The sequence below is a fragment of the Ammospiza nelsoni genome, chromosome 7, assembly GCF_027579445.1.
Source record: "Ammospiza nelsoni isolate bAmmNel1 chromosome 7, bAmmNel1.pri, whole genome shotgun sequence".
NCBI classification, from domain to species: Eukaryota; Metazoa; Chordata; class Aves; order Passeriformes; family Passerellidae; genus Ammospiza; species Ammospiza nelsoni.
In genome coordinates this window covers 11,200,556-11,221,643 of record NC_080639.1, presented here as the reverse complement: position 1 = coordinate 11,221,643, position 21,088 = coordinate 11,200,556, and the positions used below count along the sequence as shown (strand labels likewise).

The window sequence follows — 21,088 nt, the reverse complement described above, 5'->3', positions numbered from 1 at the left end:
ACACACCTGTAAACCACTGGCTTCTTGCAATTAGTGTACCAACAACTGCAGAATATATTCCAAATTCCCATCCTAGTTAAACTGGTGTGAATTAGAATGAATTGAACTGACTGCACCATTCATCATTGCTTCAGGATTAATGTCTTTCACTGTTGTAAAAGCAAAGCAGTGACATTAGTCCTTTAGCATTTTATACTTTTGCATAATAGAATAGAAAAGAGAGAGCCCAACGAGTGTAAATTATGTGTTTTGTACAATAGTGCTTAACAGTGCTTAAAGTATCACTTACACCAGTCATACTTGAACATGCTGTTTTCCCAGGATATTCTGAACTGACACTGTCAAAACCTGGCTACAAAACAGCAGCACCAGCAGTTGGGGTAAAAGAAGCAACGTCTCGTTCATGTAATGCAGCCCTAGCAAACGTAGCTGGAGCTGAGGAGAGAGGAGAGAGACCTGTCCTAAAGTCCATCCCCATCTGTGGGACTGCTCTCCTTGTGCTTTGCCCTGGTGGAACATCAATTGTGCATCTGTATCCTGCCTCAAGGAGGGATTTAAAATGACCTGGTACATGTGCATCACCAGCTTCAGCTCAGGAGCTGGGAAATGCCCCTGCCCCTCAGCTTACCTTGAGATCAAATACTGTATTTCTCACGGGTGCTGGGGGACAGCTGTCCCCTCTAAGTGGGGACACAGCCACACAGCCAGCACCTCACTCCCTGGCAGGGCTCTGCCTTGCACTCCCCTCTTTTTGAAGGGGAGCTGAGTAAGGAAATCTGCTCTCAGAGTAATGCTGGCTCTGGCTGGTTTCCTGGTGAGCTGACCTCTCAGCAGCTAGCAGGATTTTGAAAAACTCACAAGGCCACTGGCATGCCAAGAATGTGAGGTTAGTTCTGATTTATAATAAATTATCTATGAATTCACGGTAGTTAACATTATATTTACATTCCTGGGAGTTCTTATTGCTAATACAGGCACAGTTGGAGAATGTACATTTTTTCCTGTCCCTAAGTAATTGCATTGAATAACTCCTATAGTGTCACTGTAGGTGCATGAAAAATCAAATATAGAAAAAACATAAATCTACCCATGGAAATCTCTCCCTTCATTCTCCAGGAAAAGAAAAAGGACAATTTTAACAAATAATTATTCTCCCTTTCCTTTTCCAGAACTAATTCTAATGAAATCTAATGTGGCTAATAAAGTAATTATAATTGAATGATACATTTCAGGTGTGTCAGAGCCTCCCCAGTAACTCAGACAACGAATTCTCATTTAAGTCTCCACATTTTGAATTACTTCTTTAATGGGATATGCTGCAGCAGGGCTGATTTGCAGCATATCATTCAGGATGTAATGGAGATGCAGGAACACGTGTGATGGCTTTTAAGAGAGCCCTAGAGAAGTGTTCCACAAAGGGTGGATCAGTGAAGCAGAATAGTGCAAATTCATTGCTGTCATAGCAGGCTGCTCCTCGGTCTCCCAGCCCAAAGGAGCCCAGGGAGCTGCTTTGGAAGAGATAGTTCCACCTCAGTGTTCCATTAGCTGCACATCCTTCCTCAGCAGGCTGGCTAAAGGACAAATTAAATGGCAACAAAATAGTCAAAACTCATTTGTCTTCCATAAAGGACCAGTATGCATATCCTAAATAAAACCAGGCATCTTCCAAAGGGTAGCTGAGGATCAGAGATTTGGAAAATCTCTCTGTGGGGACTGTTGAGTTTGTGAGGGTCCCCAGGACAAGGTGAGAGATGAGAATCTGACTCCCTGTTCTCAGAAGGCTGATATATTATTATACGATATGATACGAGATATATGAGACATGATGTGAGATATGAGATATTGTGCTATACTAAAACTATACTAAAGAAAGAGAAAGGATACAGACTGAAGGCTTAACAAGAATGAATAGTAAAAACTTGTGACTCCTCAGAACCTCAACACAGCTGGCTGTGATTGGCCATTAAGTTAAAACAATTCACATGTTTGGATAAACAATCCCCAGACCACATTGCAGGGCAACAGACACAGGAGAAGCTGAGGATTCTCAGCTTCCCAGGAGAAAATCCTGGGCAAAGAGGATTTTCCAGAAAATATGACAGCAACAGGGTACCCATAGTCCGAGATGTTATTTCTATATTTTATCCAGTGACTATGTGTGTCCAAAACAAGGAGAGAGCAGAACCTGGGACTTTCTCTTGCTCACAGATCACCAGGCAATAAATTGTGGCTGTCTGAGAAGTTTCCCTGAGAGTCCAGAACTCCCAGAGAGCACAGCTCTTTTCCCTAGAGCCTGGAATTAGCTGCACTTTACAAAGTCCTGCTACAGGTGAAGAATTGACGGTGATTCTTCCCAAAGACAAGTGGTAATTAAATTCTGCATCCTGGGGAAGTGCCCAGCCAATAATTTATTGTACAAAAGCTCAGCAGCAGCAATGCTTCCTCTGGACACATTTCAGAAGGGAAAAACAGCAACTTCCCACTTCTCCAGTGTTCTTCCCAGCTTTGTTCTCAAAATAAAATGTAATCCCAATGTTCCCAGAGTTCTAGGATTCTTGGATTAAATTTTACTTGGGAGCCTCAAAGTTTTATATTAAACAACACAGTGCTTAGGTCCCTCAGGTCTAATCCTTCCCATTTCAGCTAAAAATAAAAACAACATGTACTATGCTACAAAAGACAAATGAGATTGTTCTGTAAGCAAAATTCTGGCTGGGACGAATAAACTTCCCAACCTAATCCAGAAAGGACAATGAAGCAAGCAGCCTGATTTAGTGCTCAGAACCAGTTACATTTTACTCTTTACTCACACATCTCATTCTGGAACAGTGTGAAACACAGAATGATAAACTTGACTGGAGACACAGAGGGAAGAAGGGCACAAGAAACGTTACCACAGAACCAGGACAGAGCCTGACAAATGGAATGGCTATTTCAGGGTGATCTACTTAATGGAGGAGAACTATAGGAAATGAATGGAGATGGAGGCCTAAGGGTAAAAATTGAGTGATATCAGGAAAATGGAGATGAAGTGTGAGTTTGGCAGGCTCTTACAGGATTAGGCTGCAAATATTAAGGGATTGTTTGCTAATCCCTAATTATTCTATTATGTATGTTACCTGCTATGCATTACTGCTGCTATCATTGCCTTTTTCATCTGAGTGCTTATTTGGACTACCAAGATAACCAGCAGAAACTACAGAATCAAGTACAATTTAAAACAGAAGGGCTAAAGGAGAAAGTGCTTTAAGTCTTTCCTTCACAACAGAGTATTTATTCCCAGAAGTTTAAAGGAATGAAGATTTTATTCTGGCTACAGTTTGGTTCTAAGCATTTAGAGCAATTTCTCTGGTTCAAAGCAAGTCTAGCAAGGGACCAACATATTTTCTTCCCCAGAATGTATTTGCACCAATGATCTTGTAATAGAGATCAACGTAGAAGATGCCATTCACCTTGAACAGTAAGAACCATTTATCATATACCAAATAAATTCTATCCACCAGTCTAACATCTCAGTTTTATAAACCTATAAGTATTCACCATTTTCTAGCTGAAAAAAGGCAAATAACTGTTCCCTCCTTCTACTTAAAAGCATATTATTCACAGTCCTGAGATCCTAAGTATTAATTTAATCTCATAGTACCTTACTGGAAAAGGGAAAGTATGTCATTAGAAAACCTTTAAAAGCAAGCACTTGTTCCTGGTCTTTTATAGACAGGTTGAAGCTAAATACCTTTACATTTGGAAATTAATTTTAGGTCACTTGCAGACATTTCCAAAATGCATTTCTCAAAGTGGTTTTCCTGTATGAGCTTGTGTTTAGTTACCTGGTAAACAGGGCTAGTCAGGCAATTAAAAAATCAAGTTTTTTAGTAATAACTAATGGGCAGAAAAAAGAATAAGAGGTGGCATTAGTAGTTGAAACTGTGTTCTGTATGGCTTCAAGCAATTACAACAGACTAATTTAGAAAAAGGTACAGGTATTGTTATCTGTATATGTTATGGTTAGAGGTATGTTACTGTTCATTTTTACACATGTATGTGCTTACTCCAAAGCATAAACATAGATGAATTTCTCTGTGCTTTGTCTAGAGCAGATATTATCCTGAGGAGAATATATTACTTTAATTACTGTGCCTTGGAAGGACCAAATCTGTACATGTATTCCAAGTGCGTGGAAGTACACACTGAAGTTTTCTACAGTGTTAAAGTCTGTGAAAATGGTGCAACAGAAATAGAAAAACTTTTCATTCCTATTGCTGGGCCCTAGTTATTATGAAAGTTGGAACAAAAGAAACTTCAAGAAAATGAGAACAATGAGAGAAAGAGTAAGATTGTGTAGCCATTTCTATCAGGTAGTTCCTTCACATCCAATAGTTTCTATTTCCCAAAAACTTGGGCTTTGCTGCAGAGCAAAACATGCAGGGATGCACTGAGTTTCTTCTACTTCCAAACATTGTTAATTCTGTCCCAAATAATATCTATGAAAATTAATTTTCTGTGTATTGGGGAATAGGCAAACCAAAATAACAGAGTTCCCTACATTCCTCTGTAGCATAACATCTCAGGAATATTTTTCTCTCATACTCTGCATGTAGCCCCTAGCACACAGAACAAGGAACAGCTTCTTAAAGTTCTGCTTTAAGCAGAAAAAAAATGTATCCAGAGGCCTTAACACTGTGGAAAAGCTTGTTATGAGATCTCTAAGATGGGCTTGGTGTAACAATTTATTATTTATAGTGGTCCCATTGGGCAAATTATGGGCAGCATGGTCCCCTTGCAACCTGGGAAGGTCTCTTACAAAGACAAAGAAGAGAAGACGGATTTGCAGAATCAAAAGACAGAAAACCTAGTGGAAAGCTCTTGTATGCTCTCAAAAAGAAGTATTTTCCATTTGAATGCTACAAATTACCTATTCCTTTGAAGCTACTTTAAAACATTTTCTTGAGAAAGTATTAACAATTCTTGAGAATTTCAGTGGCAGAATTACTGGGGAACCCTCAGCTGACATCTGCAATACAAACTTCGGTTCTCCAAGTCAGAGCTCCAAGAGGGTGTGCTCTCTCAGTGACATCATTCTGGGGGCAGGAAAACCCTGTAGCTACATTTCCTGCTTCTTTTACTCCTTGGAAGTTTGAAGGGAACAGATGGAATTAATTTTACACTGTAAAGCACAGCTTTGTTAAAATAATCTGTGCTGGGAGTGTTTTGCCTAGATCAGCTGCAGTGTCGGTTTGATATTAATCTAAGTCTTAGGTTAAACCAATTTAAGGCAATTCTCTGATTTGATTGAAGGCTTCAGAGCACAGTGCTGGGTTAATACCACAAAAACCATTTTGTATGTATTTAGTTCAATTCTTTCTTAAACTTTTGCTTGCCTCTCCTTTGCATTACTTCTCCACAAAATTCTGTTATTTTTAGTTCCTTGTTGGCAATACACAATAATTACTTGGAGCAGAGATCCTTACATCCTTGTTTGTCCACTCTCACAGGAATTGCAGCAGTACTGGTATGAAGTGAGAGAATTTCAGGCAGGGTTGGAAGGGACATTAATGATCATCCAGTCCCAAACTCCTGCCATGGCAGGGTCACCTTCCACCAGACCAGGATGCCCAGAACCCTGTCCAATCTGGTCATGAACACTTCCAGGGATAGCTTATGAAATACATTTTCTAACCATGGCTCAGGCTTCAAAAAGGAACAGAAGAGGTCTAAGGTTATACAACAGGAATAATTGGTGATTGTTTTCCAAAAATGATTCTTTTTCCTTTATATTAGATTTGAATTGGACTATCTTCTCTTTTGAGAAGTAGGTCCAGCCTAATGATGCTTTGGTTGCTACTGTCATCATAAAAATACTAGCAATACTAATAATAATGAAAATGGTGTTACTTGAATTTTAACAGCATGTCTAAAGTTTTAAAGATGAAGCAATAAGAAAAATGTGATGTCATAGTTTAAAATTAGAGCTTCTCAAATTCATTCACCTTTGCCTGCCCTCTATGCATTCACAGAAAGAAAAAATATTTGCAAAATGTGCAGCAGAACCAATAGAACAGAGATGAGTATCATCTATATTTATATTCAGTTGTGATTTCTAGACTACCTTTATCTAATCTAGCCCCAGATTACCATTGCCAGCAAGAGAACACAAACCTGGCAAGTGGGATGGATGGATGGATGGATGGATGAGCATGTCTGTAGCTCAATGGACAGTGACTGACCTGGTAGAGTGGTTCCTACACTCATCCTGGGCATGAATCTGGAACAAGGCGCTTTGATTTAATGCAAAACAATTTTATTACGAACACAATTTTACAAAGTCTTTATTTCTAAGACTTCTTGTCATGCTGTTGTCAAAAAAAAAAAAAAAAAAAAAGGCAGAGAAAGATGTGAAAGTCCTGGACCAAAGGCAGGATGTTAAAGAGCTGTGCAATCCATCACTTTCACAATCTCCTCTAGTTAGGCTCAATTTTAGGTCTACTCCTTTTGATTTATGACCTCCAGGGGCAGAAGCCTTGCAAAAAAAGTCTGACTCAGTCGAGGGGAGTCATCCCTAATGAATTTAATTATGGTTTCTTAGTAAACAATTCTGCTCTTTTCCTGTGCCCCGGCGGTGGCCAGAGGGTGCCCCTGCTGTATCTCCTTTTGCTGTAATCCCATCATCTCTGCAGCCTGGAGCTCTGCTGTTCATTTATCCATAGCTCCTGGATTCTGAGCCCACCAAGCCCCCCGACACGGAGCCAAGGGACAAACTGCTGCCACCCTCTCTGAACCTGCCTTGTGATGCTCGGGTTCCCCGAGGAACAGGCACTCTAATAAAGGTGTCTGCATTTTTATCTCTGAGGAAATGACAGCCAACAGGTAATTCTTCCTGTCACAATGACACCTTTAAGAAATGAAAGAAAGATTAAATAAATATAACCATACTGTAACAATATTGTGCCTTCTACAGCCCAGGTTCTCATTTTAATTTCCAATTGGAACAGAACACAAAAACTTTAATTGCTTAACAATGCTCTGGAAAGAATGAGGAAAGGTTTAAAGGGCAGAAGCAATATCATCTAAATACTACATAGTTGTTTTAGATTTTCAACTCCACAAGCATTAATATGAAAATATGAAAATTCACTGAGGTCTTATTTTTCTCAATTTACATATTTCTTAATTATATGCTTTGTCCTCAGGTGATCTGCATATAAAATTTGTAATGTTATCTGTCTCCTTTGCAGACAGAAGTCTGAGTTATGGACTACCTTATTTATTTCAGTTCAGGGTTGGGATTTGTTTTGGTTGCTTGAATTTGTTTGTTAGGGTTGTTTTTCTAGTTTGAAAATTGTAACATATAATAAATACATTAGAAACATCATCATGGTTAAATATTTAAGGAGGGGGGAAAGGAAAATAATTTTGTTATCTAGGTAATTTTCTCAAGTTTCTATTACTTTAAATACTATATTATATTTATTCAGAAAAAGCTCTTTTAAAAAAGAGGAACTACATTTTTTTCTGACTAAGAACAGAGTTGCTCAAGGGAGCTTGTAGCTGAATTAGGTCAAGTTTGACCATAGGTGATGGCTCATTATGGCCTTGAAATTCTGATCCTAGGCTTTTTGACCATAGAGCCTTCAAGGCCTTTAGAAGAAGAAACTGAGACATAAAAAAACCCCAAGTAAAATGCTTTCAGGTTTCAAAATTAATTAAAAGTTGTAAAGGCAAAGAACTTATAAGTTTACATCTTGGAAACGTTCTACCATCAATCTTAATAATTCGTAGTTGTTATCCTGCTTTGTTTGATAATGATGAACAAAGCTGAGCCCCTCAGTCCTGACAGGAATTGAAGTCTCATTTCTAAACCAAAAACCACAGAAAGAAATCCAAATCTTCATAAAGCCCTGTGCACTGTATAGTCAAATATGGAAGGTGTTTCTCTTCATTGCCTATCAAACCTTCCAAACAGGAGCTGAAAAGTTGAATAGAAAATTCAGATCCTCTCCATTCCCATGTGTAAGTTGTGATTTTTGGGAATGCTGCCTGCCTTGGTACCTCCCTAGGTACTGACATAGATTCATAACCCAAACCAAGGCCAAGCCCATGAGACTTTGCCACTCAAACCACACAAAGCCCTTTCTGCAGAGAGAACATGCTCTCTTCTGTCCTGTAACTGGAGGACTGGGACAGAAGTTGTAATAATCTGTGGCAACTTTAAAATTAAGAACAATGTGCTTTTTCTTTTTGATGCCTACTGTGATTTCTTCTTGGGTGTCTGCTGCCAATGGTAGAAAATAAATAAATATCATTCTAGACAGTGCTTGGTTACAAAATATGTAATTGTCTTGCAATCTGAGGATTTTTGATTTGATCTTGCACGGTTTAAAAAGATTGTGCTGAATTTACAGTATCTTTTGTCATTATTGTTATTCAACAAAACATGAACTCCACAGTACATTTAAATGATCTCAGTTCTGAGCATGGTACAGACAAAGTGCAATGAGGAGCTTCTAATCAGATTTAGGTTCTTCACAGATGCACAATGAATGCATTCATAGTCAAACAGTAAAATTAAATTGCAGGTTACCAGGGGAATTAATCTTGATTTGCAGCTATTTATGATAAATAGGATTCAGGATGCTGGTGTCAATGAACTGCTCCTTACTGAAGGGAGAGATAAACAGCAGCAGCAGGACGGTAGGAAAATTAGCTACCAGACTTATTAAAATAACTGAATGATGAGGTGCACCAATTAAAAATCGTTTAGCAATTTGCATATAGGTAACTCACTAGGAGATCACAGATACCTCAGCTGCAAATTTGCATTTTATCTCTTTGAAGCATATAATAATTAAAATGGCCATAAGTGATAACAAGAATCAATCACATAAATCCTCTCATTCATTTATTTGACATAATAAAACCCAAAGTCTTCTCATGTTGTTTTTCCCCTTTTTATAATCAGCTCTAAAAATCTGCAATTTATGGAAATTAAATGCCTTAAATTCCTTGAAAGTTAGAGAAAAGTGTCATTTATGCATCATGCCATGGGGATGTGGAGAAATGCCTGCGCTTGTATGAATGTACCGGGCTCTTAAAGAGTACACAGAGGATAGGGAATTTATATCTAGACTATGACTGAAAGATACACCAGCCTGGAAACCAATACCAAATTCTCTCTCTGTTATGTAAGATAATTAAATGGCTTAATTAAGAAATTCTTCAAGGAGAAAAATTTATTATGAACCACAGAGTTCTGATGATTATCAGAAAGGTAATATACCGCTCTTGAAGATCCAGAGAAGAAGGACAGATAGCCTTAATTTATGAACCAAATGATGCAGTACCAAAAAATAAGCCAGTTTTAGGTAGATATATATTAATGAAAAAATGTCTTAAAAGGTTAAAAAAAATTCCTAAAAAATAGGAGTTTTTTTTTTTAAAGTAATGCTATAGAGCACAGGCATGAAACCTTAGCTATCTATTGCTTTCATGTCTGAACACAACCTTCATACTCTGAGTGAACAATAATTTTGCCTTCTCTCTATGCATTTCTAGAATGCTTCTGCTGCAATGACTGGGGACAGTATTTTACCAGAACACCAAAGATCAGGAATTTACCAGCCAAAAAAATCTTCTCTGAACTTTACTGCATTTGTCTTGGAATTTACTTTTCATGGGAAAATTAGGTAGCAGATGCTGATGCACATATCATTACTAAACAAGGATCTTTAATTTTAAAGAAGAATTTAAAGGCAACACATAAGGGCTGGACTGGCATATTACCAGCTACCTGCTAAATGGCAGTCATTTAGAGTGCTACCAGCATGGAGTTCTGTTGCTCAAATAATGGAAAAATGAAGTTTCAATGAGATAAGACTAGAACCAAAACTTTACACAGCAATCTACATTCAGGGAAGAACACCTTTCCTCATTAAAGAGCTGAATTAGATGTATATTTAGACAGGGATGAAAATTTGATACCAAAGTAAATGTTTGTGAGTGCCTGTGTGTTCTATGTATGGCTCAGGAACATTGCCATAAAACTGCGGCTGTGTTTTAAAACTAAGTCCATTATTCAGGTGTTTATGAAAGTTCCTAATGCACAGCATTGACTACTCCCCTTGAAGTAGCATTTTTATTGTTGCGTCTCCTCGCTAATTTAATTTACTCCTCCTCTCTTAGGTGGACTGTTTGCAGATATGCTTAGGAAAAAAGAGAATTTTGTGTGCAGAGACTTCCATGCCAGAGCTCAGCCTGTGAATGCTGTGGCCTTTTAAAGACTCACTAATTGCATGACAAAACTTGAAATCTTTCCTCACAGGTGAATGGCTGACAGTTGCTCAAAGGCTACTTGGAAATTCTGGTGGAATGCTTGCAACTGAGCCAGGAAAGAAATGCTCTTTATTTCGAAATGCTCTTTATTTCCTTTGTGATCAAGAAGAAAATCCTTAATTGGCATTCTTTCCCACTTCAGAATAAACTTTGAAACACAGGTAAAATAGAAGCTAAAAAGGTGCAAACAGTAACAAAATCCAACCTGTGTGTTTAAAATATGGAAGACTGAGCGGGGGAAAGCTGGGGTTTTAGTCAGACCTGCTCATAATAGAGTAATATTTAATGAAGATGAATGGGATGGAGAAAATATTAGTGAACTATGCTGAACCTCAGAGACATTTTCTTGGAGTCCAAGAGCACTCTGAACAGAAAATATCTGCTAAAGTAAAGCTTATGTAGTGCAGGATTCAGATGAGCTTTCCTGTGGGAGAAATGATTGTCTCAGGCTTCTGCAGGTACACTGAAAGACATGAACTGAAATTTTTCAACTCAAATATTTGAAACATTTTTTGTATAAATCTTGCCATTACTAAGCTTGTCACGTGAGCATGATGTTACCAAGAACAAAGCCCATCCCAAAAATTTTAGGAAATACATGACAGCCTTCTGCACATCTCTTCTGCCTTGGTGTCTCTTGTTCTGACTTCAGTCAGAGGCAGGGGAATGAGGCAATGCCTTCTCAGGCAAAATTCAACAGTTTGTAGCCACCACCAGAGGCTACAAGCCAGGTAAGGGAAGAGGCCAACAAGCAGATCCTGCAAGCTGGGGTAATACTTTTTATCACACCAATAAATCTGAATTCCAACAATCAGCACTTGTCATTGGCTCCATGCATGCTGCTCTCTTTCTACCATCATTCTTTCTTTTTCTCTCTTTTCCTCACACATTTTGTTAAGTGTTATTTTCATGCTTTTATATTCCCATATTTCTATAGATAATAACCAAAAGGGGTACATGCTACAACACAACTTCATTAAAATCTAGTTGACCATCTGATGGGTGATCAGGTCTGTGAGGTTGATCCTACATCTAAAATGTAAACCCATCAGATTAAATGGCCTGGTGGACACAGTTGCAGCCAAAAAAAAAAAAAAAAAAAAAAAAAAAAAATCAAAAGGGGAAGAAAAAAGAGCTCTGGGCTGTAGTGTAAGTAAAAGACATAATATAATATATTCATATTCTTACAAACATCCTCGGAGGCAACTTGCATCAGTAATGGCAAAGCAACAGGTATAGAGTGCTGGAGTGGCACAGACAGGGTATTCAAATACAGACTGTGCTTATATTTAATAACCACAGCAGGTGAACAATTGGATTTGAAAGGGAAATTAAATAGGCTGACCTAAGAGCAGAGGCATTTATTGTCTAGTTCTGTACTTTCTATTCCATGATTATTGCAAAGCCCTTTTGTAAACCAATATGAAGGAACACATCACTGTGATTGTGCATCAGCTAAGCACAGTAGCCACAGTAGGAAATACAAAAACATTTTTAAAAGTCAAATTCAATCAGGTTTTACCTCCAAGCTTTTATATTCCCTTTTCTTTTAATCTCTATTCCTGCATGATGCCTGCTTTAAGCCTAACTTTGTTTGCATTAATGCTGTTTCTAAATGCCTGATAATACAATAAGGTAGAAAAATTAATAAAGAGGGAGACAGAACTCCTATCCTAACCCCCTTTAAATTAAACCAGAAATAACCATTTATCTGGAACCATAAACAGCCAGTTACTCTCAAATTGCAAAATAAATTCAAAATGAAATGAGGACCAAAAATCTTCATGAGTTCTACAGTTTTGCAAATGAAAAATAGCTTTATGAGTTGAGACCATCAGCATAACCCTGAATATGAGATGTAGCCAAGGAAAACAATTATGAAGTTTCCTCCACCTGAAATTATGAAGTTCCTCCACCAAACTCCAGAAACCAAGAAAACAAAAATACTTAAACTGGGAAAACATGGCAAAGTTCTTTTGGAAGACGAGTGACTAGTTTTGCCTTTCTCTGGAATAAATGATTTGTAGCATTTAGCCACTGAACATTGCACATTTTACTGCCCCTGATGCAACTGGCAGAGACTTCCATGAGAAACTCCCCAGACGTAAGCCCACATTTCAAAAGAGAATGCAAATCACTGAAACCACAAGCAAAATAAAGCAGATTATCTAAGTGAGGAACAGAGGATATGAAAGCAGGACAATGGGTGTCACAGGTAATTATAAAGATGCATCTGGTCCCTAGTTACTTTTGACAAAGCTGGTTTTGTGATTTATGGCAGGTGCTTGTTTATAAACCTATTTCAGCACAGACACACTGAAGCACATTCATCATTCTGCCTGCTCTTCATTATTGGATAAATGTCATTTAAACAGAACCTGAATCCAGACTTCTGCTACCTTGATGTAAAAATCAGCATCTCCCATTTGCCGGCATTTATTTCTATATTTCCATTGACCTGCAGAGGTGGGGTGTGTTTGACAAGGGTTCTGCACTTACCCCACAAGGAAAGCAAATGAAAGTGAGCTGAATTTCAGCAAGAAGTGCTGGCAAGCTGTACTTCTTTTAATCTTGCTATTTATTGTTGTGCCCTGCAGTTGTGTTTTGTGGAAATGCAGGATAACCAACATGCAACTTCAGGAAACTACAACTCTGACAAAAAAATCAGAATGCTTTTGTGGTATTTTTGGGACAGGGGTGGACAGGGGGAGGTTGGGGGATTTTGGCTTACTTTGATGCCTTTTTTAATGCACTTTTCAGACTGTGAAATTTGGCATAGTCTAAAGTTTTCCTTATTCTTTACCAGGGGAATCTGCACCTGAGGAATTGCTCCATTACTGTGGCATAGAGTTGTGCAATCATCTCACGTGAACAGCATAATTTTAATTCCTTGATTTTTATCTTATAGAATATTTCTTGATGGGAACAAAGCTAAATAAAGAAGTCCAGCAAAAACCAGTGAGAACAGAACCCTTTGTAGCTTGCTACAATAAATACCTAGAGCCCACCTTGCTAGGAAAAGTTATACAACAATATGACCTCGTTTTGTAACTTAGAACTGACAATAAAAAGCTAAATGTAGAAAAAGGAAGTAGAGCAATTTAGAAATTATGGTGAACACAAAGCATATATTGAGGTTTGCAGGCAAAGTTGTAGTAGTAGAGAACATGATTTTTGTTATAGTTAAGGGTTTAATGCAGAAACTTTGAGGCAGCATATTTTCATGGAAGGAGGAATGAAAATTTAAGGGAATAAAAGCTGAATGTCTAAAACTCAACTGCATCATAATCTTCCTTTACTCAGTGCCTTAAGCTATAAGTCCAAGCAGTTTTCCCAACTGTTAATTGTTACAGAACTTAAATAACTTATTATGAAAAAGAGACACTAAGGAATATATTTCTAGAAGACCTTCAGAAATTTCTCAATTTGAAAACCAAGCCAATATCACAATAGCCTTCAAATCAGAGCACTGATTTCAATGAGCAGAATAGAGATATATTTTCTGAATGGAAGCAAAACATACCTCAACTATTGTCTGCTATGAAGAAAGTCACGGTCATCAAGTACACAAAAATCAAAACTTTGAGAGAATCTTTAGAAATAGTTATATATATTGATGTTATACATCTATATACATTTATAGATTATCCTAGGTATGGAAGGAATAACATGAATTATTGCCTGGCTTGGGAGCTGTTTTGCTGAACACTGACAGATTGACAACATGACTACTGGAAACTTAACAGAAATTATAAAGAAATTCACTGGAAATATAAAGAAAAAATGAAAGACTGTATTTCATTCTACTTTCAAAATAACTCCATGTATTGGACTAGCACAGAAAAAATAACTCACATTATGAGGCTTAACAAAAACCTTACCGGCAACAATGAGGCCTGATATTGCAAGATAAATTTTTGGTCTAACTAATTTCTTCACTTCCTATTAAAGGCTGTCCATACAGTTTCAGCTGTTACCTCCTTCCTGTAATTTGGTTGCTGAATGCAAGTCAGCTGGAATAATGCTTACCTGTAAATAAAGATATGCAATAACTTCTTGTTTCAGCAACACAGCAGAGTTACTTACAGCATTTGTTCATCGTGAAATTGTATATTCAGCACATGAACACACATTTTGTGACACTGATCTAATGACAACCCATGCATTTCCCAGTAATTTCAATCTGTTTATCATTGCATTATTGCTAGCAGATAAGAATTCATCCTTTGCCTTTGAGTTGTTATTCAACTTACTGTAAGTGTGCAATGTCTGAGATTCATAGTAAATCTATTTGTTTTTAAAGGAACACCAGGCCTACTTTAGCACAGCACCACTGGAAAGAGTCACTGAAAGAGCATCAAGAATTCTTGTTGGCTCTTCCCCTGCCCCAGCACAGGATTAAATGTATTTATATTGTTCCAGAAAGACACTTACTCTTCCTGCCTGTAAAGACCTTTAGTGTTGGTGTGAAGTGGCCCCAAGCCAAAATTAGAGTGCTCAGGTCAGGCTATATTGCTTTTCATTAAAGAGAGCCTGCCATCTGGAAAATTATTTCCAATTTCTACTCTAAGGGGGTTTTGTTGTTACCATTATTGCCTGGAACAACGTAACCCTTGAGAGGGAGAAAACTTAAAAGAAGAGGCTTGAAACAAATCTCTCCTAAGTCCTTTGTGTCTTTGCAAGGCAGGTCTCTCCCTTCAGGTTTGCCTTTAATCCAAGAATCCAGGCTTTTCCTGAAGTGTGCAGTCTGAAATTAAACTGAGCAGCACACAACCACTCCAGCCTCCTTTTCCTGGTCAGAGGCAGGCATCACAGATATATCTTTCATTTTCCTGATCCCTTGCCAGTCCTCCACATGTCCTCAAAAGTGACAACTGCAGACCTCAAGTATCCACAGACAAAATTCAAAACTCATCAGGCTCACCAGATTTAAGAGCACTTAAGGATTCTGAGTTTTGTTCTTTCCTTTACCAAGATTGAAAGGCTCTTTGGTTGAGATTTCCTCTGCTCAGTTTACTTTTTTGTAAAGGTTGATGCAAAAAAAAAAAAAAAAGGAAAAAAATTAAAATTGTTCAGTGCACTGAACATTTCCTTAGCATCTTCTGTCAACATCCTTCATTCCCTCAGCAGCAGTGCACAGATTGCAGCTCTGAGCTGGCCACCCCACGTGCTGTGCAAGGGAGAGGAGGCTTTCGGCTTTCCTCACTCTGTTACCCTGCTGCACCTCCTGGCAAGTGCCAGAAACTCCAGCCAGATTTCACTGACAAGCTGTACATGCTGAGCTCTCTTTGGCATCACCGGCAGCACTGATTTGTACATTGCTAACTAAAAATTTCGTGGCCTCTGCCACATTTCTAAATAAAGAACAGGAGCACCATGACCTATTTTCTAACATATAGAAAGCCCCAGAACCACTCAGTCACAATTCCTACCACAAAATACCAGATACACAACCAATTTAGTCATGTGTTAAGCTTCTATAAATCCTCTTTCCCACATTTCTCAGAGACAGTTGTTAAGGTGATGGACAAAGGACCACATGAGTAAGAGCTATAAACCTGTGATTACCACTTCACTTGCATTCTCTCTCTCCTTTATTTTTAGGAATTCTTCTTCTGCTTATTTCACTGAATTTTTAAAATTCTCCTCCTTTTCAGGTTGCTGTATTGGATATTTCTTTAGGGATTTCAGTTTCTAGGTTACAGAAGGAGCACTCCCCTTTCCTTAAGGTCTCATGTCTATTTTTAAACCTAACCTCTTTCCAAATCACATTTTTCACTTTCTGATGTGGAAAGAACCTTCTTTCTTTCAGCTTTACAATGAAAAACAACTCAAAAGAAAATTCCCTCATCTTTTAGTCATATTTCAGTCATCAGCAGTAGTTACCTGCCATTATTGCTACGGTGATGGACATGAAAGGACCTAAACAGATTGTCCTGCTGTTACCTATTTAAATTCTCATATAAAGCACTTCAGCATGGATATAGCCTGAATGTGCTACAGCAAAAAGAATGCAAAAAAAAGTCTTATTCTGTAAATGGTTGGTATATAAGAGCTCTGCTAAGGATGAGCTTGCATATTTTCTGTGCTTGGAAGGCTGGAGAAGGAAGGGAGTGTGGGGATTGGGACCTTGTTGTGAAGGAGCAGTGTTGAGGTGTTCCAGCCTGAAAGGGAATGGCCTTTAATTTTAATAAATTGCAAGAACTCTGAATTTGAGAGATATCTACTTTAAAATATTCAGGAATCTTTCCAGAAATATTCCAAATGATATAACCAACCCAGAGCAGAGAACAAAAAGCAGATGCTACTAAAGGGGAACAAAAAAATACCTCTTAATTCAAAAGTTCACTTAATCTGCTTGAGAACCTGATCCTCACCAGGAATCAAAATTTAAAACATTAACTTTCCTCATCCAGCATGTTGGGCATGAAAGAAAAAGGCGCAGTCAGGGAACCTGACCGATAAAATGAAATGAAAACAGAATGAAGGCAGAAAACACGACCTGCTGCAGCACATGGGCAGAAGTTATTGTCAGGTCAGAAATGAGTGTTTGCACCAACCTCTCCCTGAGGGACTGGGTGCTTAGAAATGCTCAGATAATTCATACAACTCTTTGTTAGGTAAGACTAAGCCTGGATGAACAGCTCAAATCCTCCTTTTTCTTGATGACTCAAGACATCCTACATGGCCCTCATTTTAGTTATGGGGTTTATGTGGCAACGTTATCTTCTGTTCAAGAAGTGTTTAGTTCAAATTTAAGCCATGATAAATTCAGACCCTTTGTCCTTTTTTGCCACCTTTACTGTGAGGTGCAAACAGCCCTTTGTGTCTGTCAGGCTGCTGATTTTAATGGTCTGCTCTCTGGCACTAGCCCAACAGAATAGATGTTGAGGTGAAGAACAGAGATACCAAATCCTTGGTGTAATACACCTCATCCTTTGTCCTATCTTTCTAATTTCTGAGAGAAATTAACTGCAAATAAACACAACCACAATGCTCACGTGCTTCCCTTACAGTAAATTTTTAGAAAATACAGCAAGCTCTCTTCTTGCAAGCTTAGCCTCAAATGCTATTCAATGTGACTCCATGGCATCTGAAATAGCCCATTAGCAGGAGGAGAGGATCAGAAGAAGCCTTCATGGCCAGCAGTCTGTGTGACAGCAGCAACACCGCGCACGTGTTCCGAGTACTCAGATGGAATTATCATAAACAGCTGCAGGAGGAAAGGCAGGCAAGGTGGCAGGGTGGAATCTGCCTATTTCCCCACACAGCCAACCCACCTCAAGTGACCCATCTCATGGAAAATGTCAGCCACAGGACGAGGCACAGGGTGGAATTGGTGAGAAATGCACTTCATGCCTGTTTACATGCATTTTACGTAGCCTGAGAACCAACATAATCTAAGATATAGCTCCAAACTAGCTGTTTACATTAATGATCTGAAAGCAATCATAATAAAATAAGATAATCTTAACTATTCCTGGGCTGCCAGAGAGATCTCTAATTGCTCTATTTAAATTGTTCCATTTCAATTAAATTGAGGAGGAAAAAAAGTAGTAGAATTAAGTGCTTCACTATTTACAGTCCTTGAGTGAATACAATTTACCTAATCTGTGTAGGATCCCTATTAGCAGGGCTCACAGTAAGAAACCACAGTGATTAAATCATTAAATCATATCTAGGAAGAGAGAACATTCCCATTGATATAGGAAGCCTTGATGAGATGTTAAAGCAATTAGAACCATCAAGTACTTTTATGAATAGCAAGGATTGTGAAGGCAGAAAAGGTTTTCAAAACTGGGGGATTCACACTATTTTTACCCTCATACATTTCACTTTCTCTTTGGTTCATTATCACTGATACAATTTGGATCCATTTTCAGTCATTAAATAGTAGTTCAGCTCTTCAGTATTTCAAGCCCTGGTCATTAATGCGAATTCATACAACTTATTCCCTCTGCCCCTCCAATCTTTCCCTCAAAGAGAGCACCCTTTTCAATAAATGACTCTCAAATTGCTGTTAGGATAGTAATTTCTAATTTCCATGGTTACATTTCCCAAAAGAGCTGCTGCTGCTAAGAAAAACACATTGGAAAATGGGAGAATTGGAATAGTATAGCTGGCTCTTCATGGTTTTCATTCAGAGAGGGGGGATGGAGGTGTTGGTTGCAATTCCTTTTTTTTTTTTTTCTCTCTTTTTAGAAGCTTGGTAAATCACACCCAGTAAACACACCTATCAAAACATGGATCTTATTGCACAGATCTTGAAGATAGTGACTTATTTTGTTTCAACAGTTTTGGAGCCATTAGAATAGCTAGAAAAGTTTATCAGGAGCACCAAATTGGCCAGTGTCACACACCACAGATAAGAACAGCCCCAGCTACAAGATGCCATGGTCCTCTCACAGACATGAGGTTCTAAAAGGTTATAGATACAGGATGTATTTTATACCACATAGGTATATATTGGACAGGTGCTAAACATTTTAATTCAATTTTTTTTAAAATCAAAATTAAAGATCCACAATTGTTCACGCTGAAGATAAAATTTACCAAGTAATTTTGTATAGAGGCCTGGGTTCGTATTATAACATCCTTACTTTCTTTAAAATCTTAGATCAATCCTGCAAAAGTCTCTCTAATCTAACTTTGAGCTTTGCTTTTACATTTTAAGCTGGGCAGATGAAGCTGTTGGTCAGCCAGAGGATAAAATAAGATATTGCTTATGCTACCCTTGTAAAAGATCACACTGACTTCAGGTTTGCCACAGAAATTATGCAGCTCAATATGATGTGTCACATTAAAAATTGCAACATTATTTCAGATGTGTCTGTTGACACAAGGGACAAAAAGCTCCTTTGAAGCATCCAGTGGCATATTTGGAAATCCTTCCTCGTTCATGGATCATTGAGCAGAAAGACAGGTTTATCAGAGAAATACTGATTTTCCCCAGTGGCATAAAAACGCTGCCATAGTTTTAGATGTTCTCTTTAGTCTTCTCGACAAATTCATGAGGCTTGAAGTCCTGGCCATTAATAAATAAAATTCTAAGAACAGTGGCACTTTGGAGTTTTTTCATCCTTCGCAGAGAAGAATGCTGTTGCAATTATGTAAAATAAACCTATTTTAAACCTAATGCTTCACAGTCATTATGGAAAAGATGCCTATAAGGAAATGTTTTATTGATGATTTAATTTTCTTTCCAGCACAGCTGGAAATTTCACACCTCCATCTTCATTTAGGACTGGTTTATCTGTTAGAGTGAATTAAATATGACCAGCATTTCCTCTTGCTTAGAAGGAGATGATTGAGGAAATTACGGAAACTTTTTAAATTGTGGCATTGCCTTTATAAAAATGGCCAGAGAAGTAGCTGGGGATATTGTTGTTAAAAAACCTCACTGGCTACACAATGTGATCATGAACTTTGGAAAAGAGAGATCCAATAATCACCGTATGTCTTCTTTTCCTTTGCTTCTATACTTTGCGTGCCAAAATCAGATTTATAAATCATGGCTATATTTTGCAACCAGGCCCCCTGCTTCACTTTTCCCCTGTCCTTGTTGTTATTTTCTGTGCCTGTCCCTGCTCTGGTGCTCACACTGCCCATCCCTGCCTTCAGCAGGGCCCTCATTACATCACACCAGGCCGACTCCGTGCTGAGCTGCACCTGGGCCAGCTGCGCCCTTCACAGGTTTAACTGTGGATCATCCTCTGAAGCCCACGTGTCAGGACCTCAGCACACATTTTCTGTGTTTATTTGCTTTCCTGAACAAGCCCAGTGAGTTCATTAGGACCAGCAAGAATAAAAAACAACTGTCATGTAACACTGGAGTTTCAGCCAGCTTAAGAGCTGAAAAAGTCTTGTCCCTTTGATCAGCTCCAACAGCAAACTTTTCTCACAATAGTCTGCTTCTTAAAAAAAAAAAAGAAAAGAAAGAAACAGGTTTTCACTCCATTGTAAATATTTCCTTTAGAGCAAGAAACTACCTAGAATGTTCAAAGCATTTGTCTTTCAAGGGGAGTTTCACAGACACATCTAGGTGGAAAAACACATTAATAGCAATAGAATGATGGCAAATGTTGGGAGAAGGAGGAGTATTTTTGCTACAGTTTTGTGAAACATTTCTTAAATCTCTTTCTGTGGGAGAGAAACTGGCTGTATTAATGAGGACTAGTGCCTCTGGTGCAAGGTTTCAGGATGAGCTGATTAAAGCCTCAGTAGGTTCCATGAATTGGGTAAATAAAAGAGCATCTGAGCATTCCCACAGCTTCTTGAATGGAATCAGTGCATGTGAAAATGTACCCCAAAATCCCTGCACTAACATACGTATCATACAGGGTTTAAAGCACTCATTTTCAAATGTAATGATGATTTTGTTACCAGTTGTATGTACCTATTAATGCAGAAAAATAATTTCCACCTTTTATTACCAACTCCTGCAATTTCAAATTATTCTGTCCTCAAAAAAATTTAAGCTAGAAACTTCAGAACAAAAGGTGAAATTGACTTAAGCATTTAATTATTTCTCCATAATCTCTTTGCCCTACACATTTGTGTCTTACAAAACATTAATGATTTTGTAAATACAGCTATTACTAACCTAATAAAAATGCTGCTCCAAATGGAAAATTATGACTGCATAAAAATGTAGATGGGTACTCAGGAGACATGATACTCATCGATCTCCCAAAAATATGTTTGCCTGTATAAAGCACAGCAGTTAACAGTGCTTTGTATGGTTCACAAGAGGCTGTGTAGC

At 38.2% G+C, this 21,088-nt stretch overlaps 1 long non-coding RNA gene across 1 annotated transcript in view; it reads right to left on the bottom strand.

Moving 5' to 3' along the window:
* Window positions 1–6,404: 6,404 nt before the first annotated feature.
* LOC132075769 (uncharacterized) overlaps window positions 6,405–21,088 on the bottom strand; it is an 85,446-nt gene continuing 70,762 nt past the window's right edge. Inside the window, exon 3 of the long non-coding RNA XR_009418823.1 lies at window positions 6,405–6,889. This is a non-coding gene — a long non-coding RNA (uncharacterized LOC132075769). The remainder of the gene's footprint in view (window positions 6,890–21,088) is intronic.